General features: G+C 43.3%; 1 long non-coding RNA gene across 2 annotated transcripts; it reads left to right on the top strand.

The window, feature by feature from the left end:
- Positions 1–6: 6 nt before the first annotated feature.
- LOC119275946 lies at positions 7–3,407 on the top strand. 2 transcript variants are annotated; one of them, XR_005136103.1, is made up of 4 exons: positions 7–291; positions 668–765; positions 843–1,039; positions 1,113–3,407. It is a non-coding gene; the product is annotated as an uncharacterized LOC119275946 (long non-coding RNA). The 2 variants fall into 2 exon arrangements; XR_005136102.1 differs by having other exon boundaries at positions 843–3,407.
- Positions 3,408–7,796: the final 4,389 nt, after the last annotated feature.

The raw sequence follows: 7,796 nt of genomic DNA, 5'->3' as shown, positions 1-7,796 counted from the left end.
CGTCCTCCTCCACCCCGCCTAGGCGCCATCTCCTCCTCTCCCTCTTCCAAGGCTCGCCCAGCCACCGTTCCCAGCCCCCGCTGCTTCGTCGTCTGCTCCTCCATTGACGACAGTTTAGGTAAGACAAAGATGAGTGTCCGATCTACGCCCTCGCCAGGTTGCATCCATTGGTGAGGAGAGGCCGATCCACGTATGTGCTGTCGCTGCAGGATAGCGAATGTCAGCGAGAAAGGCCGTCATTGGAGTACGCAGCCGTCTCCCTCTCCGCTTCTCCTGGTGGCACCTCCCTACGTGAGCTCCTTCCTCCAATCCCTTGCGTTGCCTCTCTTCCTGCTCCTTCCCCTCCTCTTTCTCATCCCATGTATTTTCTATTTGTTTCTGCAATTATACTCCATGGTGCTTGCACGCCCATGGATCTGGAAGTAGACATTTTTTTGTTTGTACTATTCCATTATCTGTTTTGTTTTCAAAGGTTAATGTTCTAACTACATATGTTTTTCTTTCATTTACCTCATCTTTTTCATAGGCTTCCGAAGTATTTCTATTGAAAGCTGGCAATTTCGTTATAGAAATAGTTTTATCTATACACTTCCACTATAACTTATCTTCATGTGTTCAGTGAGAAACTTGGTTCTGAAATTTGACTATGAAATTTTACATAATGCAGCGGAGTCCATTCTTCTTGGCTTTCAACACTGCCTGTTCTTGCTAGGAACTATTGTTATATTACGCTCTGCAGTTGTTCTGCAGATGGGAGGAAACAAGGTAAGATCAGAAGTTTACTACTGTTGCTTTGGACTGAATCTATCGATCGGTGACTGATGGTGTTCTACCTTTGTTAGGAGGATAAGGCAGTTTTTATGCAAATGTTGATGTTTTTGGCTGGAATCAACACCCTTCAAAAGAGTTTCTTTGGTTACCTGATTGCCTGCGGTGATTGGTGGATCATACACCTTTGTTCTACCTACCATTTCGATCATACTTGCGGGACGCTATGCAGACGAACCAGATCCACACATATTATATGTTGAAAAGAAGGGTAATTCTACTTGCCTCCCAGTAATCTTTTCCTGCATGTAAACTGACGAGTCACCTGGATTTCGTTTTTGAAGGAATTCCCCAAAATCTTGCATGGAGCAAAAGGTGCTTTGATCGTTGCTTCTGTACTTGGTGATCTTCTGTACTATTTAATAGTTGCTTCATGTTTCTATAGGATACCCCCATATGCTACATGACAACCATAGTGAGCATGTCAAAAGTTTAGCATGCTTATTATAATTCTCTTCTTTGTAAATTATTATACGAAGTTTGCGTTTTGCTTGGTTAACTCCTCTGTGTTCTATAGACTATCGTGGTAAAGAGGTTTTTATCAGGTTATTCATTCCCATACATTGAACCTATGGTTCTAACTTTTTCCCATGATAAAGAAAATGGGGTTTACCGCTTTTAATCAATATCTAATTAAACCAACAAAACAACTACAGTTCCGCCAACATACCATTTTTTGCTGGTGGACATACCAAATTACTCATATGTATCATATTATGCTGCTTCCCATATTGTTTTCTCCCAGGAATGACAAGGCATTCAGGTTCTCTTTTTAGCTTTCCTACACAGGAACGTATTGCAAAATTAAGATACATAACATTGTTCCACCTACAGGTCTGTCTTATATCTACAGGTATATCCATGCATTCTTTGTTCTTTTTCTTCAGTGATCTACTGATCTTCGTGATTTTGTTTAGTGCTAGAGTTAGCAAAATTTGTCATGGAGCAGATTGTGCTTGACTTCACGTGTGTATGATGTAATATGAATTAATGGTATCTTTGTGGTTGACTCGGTCATGTGCCTTTTGTCTGAATCAATTGAGAAAAATCTGAATATATACCTGAATGTGGTGGTTTCACACATTCTGAATGAAGCTACCAATGAGTACCTTGGTTCTGAAATCATGAGCTTTTTACTTCTATGGAAAGTGATAAAGTTACAACATAGTTTGCTCAAAGGCGTGCATAACTGCAGATTGAGCAAGGCACAATCTGAAAATAAAATAAAATAAAATTAGAAACAGTGTGTGCATCATGTGTATGTTTGCTCATGAGATGTGTATATGTTGGCTGAGCGACGCTGTTGGCAGTGCCGGTTGTGGCGCCTCGCCTCGGGAGCCCTTTGACGTGGTGCGCACCTGCGTCCCCGCCTTGGCCGCCTCGCGTTGGACGGGAGGGGATAAGTCAATCCCTAATTAAGATATCCAATGAAACTGGCAACATCATTACGGAATGGAAATGATTGGATGACAAATTGTATAGATTTAGTATCGTATCATTTATTTGTGACTACATGATCTTAACTGTGCGTCTCTGAATATTTTATGCCCTTGTTCTTGGAAGATTAGACTGATGTGGTGTTGCTTTATTAATAAATGACATGCTTACTTACGGGTTTGATTTAGATGTGTAGGCAAAGGTGGATACAGAATCATAATCTCAGGTTTAGGCATGCACATGGCCACTGATCACAAAATAAGTTGGCACAAGTGCAGTATTGTGATTTTCAGCAAGAGAAAGTGAAGTACAGTTAATTGTTCAGATTTTAAGCTACACTTGAACCTTGTCCTAATAAGTACTCTGTGCGTTTCTAAATATAAGTCTTTATAGAGATTCCAAAAGAAACTACATATGGATCTATATAGACATAGTTTGGAGTGTAGATTCACTCATTTTGCTTCGTATGTAGTCCATATTGTAATCTCTAAAAATACTTATATTTAGGGACGGTGGTAGTAGAACGGTTGTGATGTTGCTGTATTATAAGTGCCTTGCTTAAATGCTTGGTTAGGTTGAGTGTATAGCAATGAGAAGCCTAGCTGAATAATGCTAGAAATAACATTAATGTGTTAAGCTTCAGATAAGCCAAATATTCTGTGACAAGCTTTGGAAATTGCCTGGGCTGGGAAAAAGCAATAGACCCAAAGTGGTCGGACCCTTCCCTGGACCCTGCGCAAGCGGGAGCTACATGCACCAGGTTGCCCTGTAGCTATCTTGTGTTGCATGCAGGCAATGCTTGTGTATAGGTATGCCACATCTGCTATCTGACACTCGGCCCCAGTTTTTATAACAATTAGAATTTGTGATTGTAATCGATTCATTGTGTTACAATATCCTTTGCATATTAGCCTCTCCTTACCGGCATTTGGTAAAAGTTGTGATCCAGGAGAAGAGAATGACGGTCTTATAGCTCTGTCCTTCTTGCTCCCCACTTGGTATAACATTCAATGGTAGTGATAGCTTTGGGTGTGACTCTGCACCCTTTCATGTAATTGTGTTCCTCGAACGATATTTATAATTGTGATACTCAGTTTATGGGAAACAAATGGACCAATGGTTAATGATTTGGTGTTGAGAAAGAAAAAATAAATGAAATGTGCATTGAGTGGCTTTAGTTTTCTTTCCCATCATACAACGTACCTGTACGTTTTCCTAAATTTGAATTATTGAAAGGTCCTGAGTATTGCCAAATTGTGAAGCATTTATTCTCTATTGTTTCTCTTTAGAAGTTTCTCCACGGCGACACTTTCCACCTGGAAAAAGCATAAGGCTATCAACCCATTTTTTTGTTCCATTGGCATCCCTTTGTACGCACATTCTGTCAATTAAACTTAGCAATGAAGCTTTGGCAATTCTGTCATCGCCCTTTCAAAAACAATATAACATCTTGTTTTTCTTTAATCTTTGTTGTACATCCTGTAACTCTCCAAGTTATTCTTTGTAAAACCACTTCTGCTAAGATAATGTTGAAATATTTTTTTGGTTCTATGTTTTTGTGTACCGAAGTTTATGGAATCAACTATGCTGCCTAAAACTTGCCAGGCTATGTATGTGAGACACAATGATGCTCTTAATCACCCTAAGTGATTGCTAAAACCTAACTTTACCAACAAAGACCCAATGTTTTCCAAACACATTCATGCCCTATGTACTTGCTCAAACCTAAAGTTACTAAGATGCAAATATTGGAGCAACCTACTAATACATGAAAATTGTATAGAAAGTTCCATATTAAGGCAGGAAATGTGATATACTTTGGGTTTGAATTTGGACCTTGTGCCATTCGGCTCTATGTTACCCGATTAAGATAACCAAATATACATACTCAAGTATATAATCTCAAAGATAAATTATCCTTCATTTTTCATCTTGAAGGGTTTGGATCAGTATCCTAAGTGGTTGCTAAAACCTACTTCTACTAACAAAGTCAAATATTTTCAAAACACCTTGGGTTTGACATGAAACTGTTGATGCTTCAGTGTTGAACTATTGATTAATCCCTCCTTTTTCTTTAATCTATGTGATGGTGTCCCTTACCATAAATAAATGTTATGTGGATCCAATAGAAATGATGTTTTAAGCATGTTTGATTGTTATAAAACAAATGTCATAGACGATAGCTATTGCTATTATGGAGACATTTCGCACTATTGTTCATCTGCTATTCAATGTTTGATACTCCTTCATTATTTTTATAAAGATGGGCTAAAGCTCCAATCATACATGTTTGCTCAAACCTAAAGCTCCTAACTAACGGTTTTTTTGAAAGCACTCATGATTTTGAAGGTACATATATTTTTAAACAAAAGCCTATGTGTTTTTTTTGCTCAAACACAAAGATGCTGAAAAATGGAAATGTTTTCAATGCAAACATGATTTCAAATGGGTCTCTGCGAACATGGTAAGTATTTTGTGCTATCAAATTAAAATGTGTGTGTATATATATATCTCATTGTAGATAAAAATCCATCATGTTTTCTATTAAAGGGGATTAAACCATGGATATTTTTTCATCGTGCACATGGATTTAGCGTGCCTCTGCGCCATTTGGCGCAACGGGTCCACTAGTAGCTTACAGAACACGAATGGACAAGAGGTAGATCTTATCTGTTTGGCTTGCCCGGGATCGCAGTGCCGGGCAATCTTCTCAACTCCTTGTCAAAGCCAAGTTTGTGGCAAGAACCTGCAGCTTCATGCAGCTGAGAATGAATGCAGGATGCGATCCTATCTATATGCATATGCAGATGCTCATGAAATGCTTATGCAATGATCTGGAATGCTCATGCATGCATGTAGTCTAGGTTGGCCCCCTACAACGCTTCTTTATTTTCTCTTGCACGGGGTCATCACCCTGGCTTTGTACAAGGGGTTACATGCAACTGAGGCAAGGTCTGTACAAATGGGTGGCGGTCGCACCTTACTGGTAGAACTCGCGGAGATGCTCAATATCCCATGAGTTTTGCAACTGAGTGCCATCTCCGGTCTCTAGATGGACTGCGCCAGGTCTAGTGACTCATACTACCCGGTAAGGGCCTTCCCACTTCAGTGATAACTTGTGTGTACCCTTGGCGGACTGAACGCGCCTAAGGACAAGGTCACCTTCCTCAAGACACCGGGCATGAACCCTGCGGCTATGATAGCGAAGCAGGGCTTGTTGATAGCGTGTAGCATGAGTAGCAGCCCGGAGACGGTTCTCCTCGAGTAGCACAACATCGTCTCACCGGTGCTGATCTTGCACGACTTCATCGTAGGCAAGCACTCGAGGCGACCCGTAAATGAGTTACGTGGGGATAACTGCTTCTGCCCCGTAGACCAGGGAGAAGGGAGTCTGCCAGGTAGCTCGGTTTGGTGTCGTTCCGAGGGACCAGAGAACTACGGGCAGCTCCTTGATCCACTGCCAGCCGTGCTTCTGCAGCATATCAAAGGTTCTTGTCTTGAGTCCACACAACACTTCAGCATTCGCCCTCTCAGCTTGTCCATTGCTCTGAGGGTGTGCCACAGAGGCGGATGAGATCTTGCATCCGAGGGCATGAACATATTGCATGAAGGCACGACTCGTGAACTGGGTGCCGTTGTCGGTATGATCCTTGCCGGAACTCCAAAACAACACACCAGATCTTTCAAGAACTTGATAGCTGACCGGGCAGTCACCTTTCTCATGGAAGTCACTTCCCGCCACTTTGTAAACTTGTCGATAGCAACGAACAAGAACTCAAAGCCACGATTGCTTGGGGGAAGGGGCTGAGGATATCGAGCCCCCAGACCGAAAATGGCCATGATGGAGGGATTGCCTGAAGAGCTTGGGTAGGCAGGTGGATTTTTCTAGAATGGAACTCGCAGGCTTCACACTTAATGAATAGCTCGATTGCATCTTGGAGGGCCGTGGACCAATAGAATCCTTGCCGGAATGCTTTCCCAACTAATTCCCTTGATCCAATGTGGGAGCCACACATTCCTTTGTGTATCTTAGCCAGTAGTTCCTTTCCTTCTTCCCGGCAGACGCACTTCAATTTCACACTGTTGGGCCTCCTTTTGTATAGAGTGTCATGGACAAACTGATACATACTAGCCCTCTGGACGACTCTTTCAGTTTCGTCTTGATCACCAGAAGCTCTCCAGTTTGGAGGAAGCGGACAATGTGTCTTGCCCAAGTTGGAGCCTGGGGCTCGGCAACAAGGACTAGCGGCACCTCCTCTACTGCGGGAGCACCAACCTCGTACTTGGGGTCCATGGGCCCGGCTGGAGGGGGCGATCTGGCAAGCTGCGAGGAGTTGTTTCCGACAGGGTCTCTGTCGGGAGCGGACGGCTCTACCGAGAGAGGCTTACCGATGTCCAACTTTCTCCTTTTCCGGGCCATTGTTGCTGGGTGTACAGAGGGCTAAGTAAGACACAGAGCAAAAGTTCCTGGTTCCACATGAAGCTTTTGTGCAACACACTTTGACAGATGATCAACTATGCTGTTTTCCGCACGGGGTACGTGCTCTGTTTGTAATTCATCAAATGGTCCTCCAATCTTCTCACTTCCTTGACGCATGCCTCCATCAATGGGCTTTGATAATCCTTGTTGACTTGTCTCACCACCAGCTGTGAATCTCCTCGAATGATTAGCTTCTTAATTCCCAATTCTGCTGCAATCCTGAGCCCAACAAGGAGCCCTTCATACTCTGTTGTATTGTTGGTTGCTTCTTCCCAGGAAAAATGCATTTGGACGACGTACTTCAAGTGCTCCCAGGAGGGGGCGACAAGAAGCATGCCAGCCCCTGCACCTTACAGGGAAAAAGCACCATCAAAATACATATTCCATTCTTGGGGTGATTCCTTGTCGGGGATAACTATCTCAGTCACTTCCTCATCAGGGGTTGGCGTCCATTCTGCAATAAACTCTGTCAACGCCCTCCTCTGGATAGTTGATGTGCTCTCAAACTTCAAACCAAAACTGGATAGCTCCAAAGCCCACTCCACTATTCTACCGATGGCCTCGGGGTTTCGGAGTATCCGTTGCAATGGGAAACGAGCGACAACCGTGATTTCATGGGCTTGGAAGTAGTGTCACAGTTTCCTTGAGGCCATGACGAGAACAAAAATCAACTTTTGCACGCAGAGTACCTTGATCTAGCCCCCTTTAACAAGGAGTTGACGAAGTACACTGGGCGATGCACTACTTTGTTCCTCGCCACGTCCTTGGGGTTACCCTCGTTGCCATGGTCACTGCTGTCCTGATCCTTGTTTGACTCTGCCGGTCTCTGCTCACTCCCTTCCTCATTCACTTATCGTTGTGCTACCAAGGCCGCACTGACCACTTGGTTGGTTGCCGCGAAGTATAGTAGCAGCGGCTCCTGGGGTTTGGGAGCAACCAGGGTAGGCACAGAAGACAGGTAGGCCTTCAACTCTTGCAAAGCTGCATCAGCTTCCGGGGTCCACTTCATAGGGTCTGCCTTCTTCAAAATTTTGAAGAACGGCAGGGCACG

This window comes from Triticum dicoccoides, chromosome 3B (genome assembly GCF_002162155.2).
Source record: "Triticum dicoccoides isolate Atlit2015 ecotype Zavitan chromosome 3B, WEW_v2.0, whole genome shotgun sequence".
Lineage (NCBI taxonomy): Eukaryota > Viridiplantae > Streptophyta > Magnoliopsida > Poales > Poaceae > Triticum > Triticum dicoccoides.
This window is presented reverse-complemented; position numbering and strand designations above follow the sequence as displayed.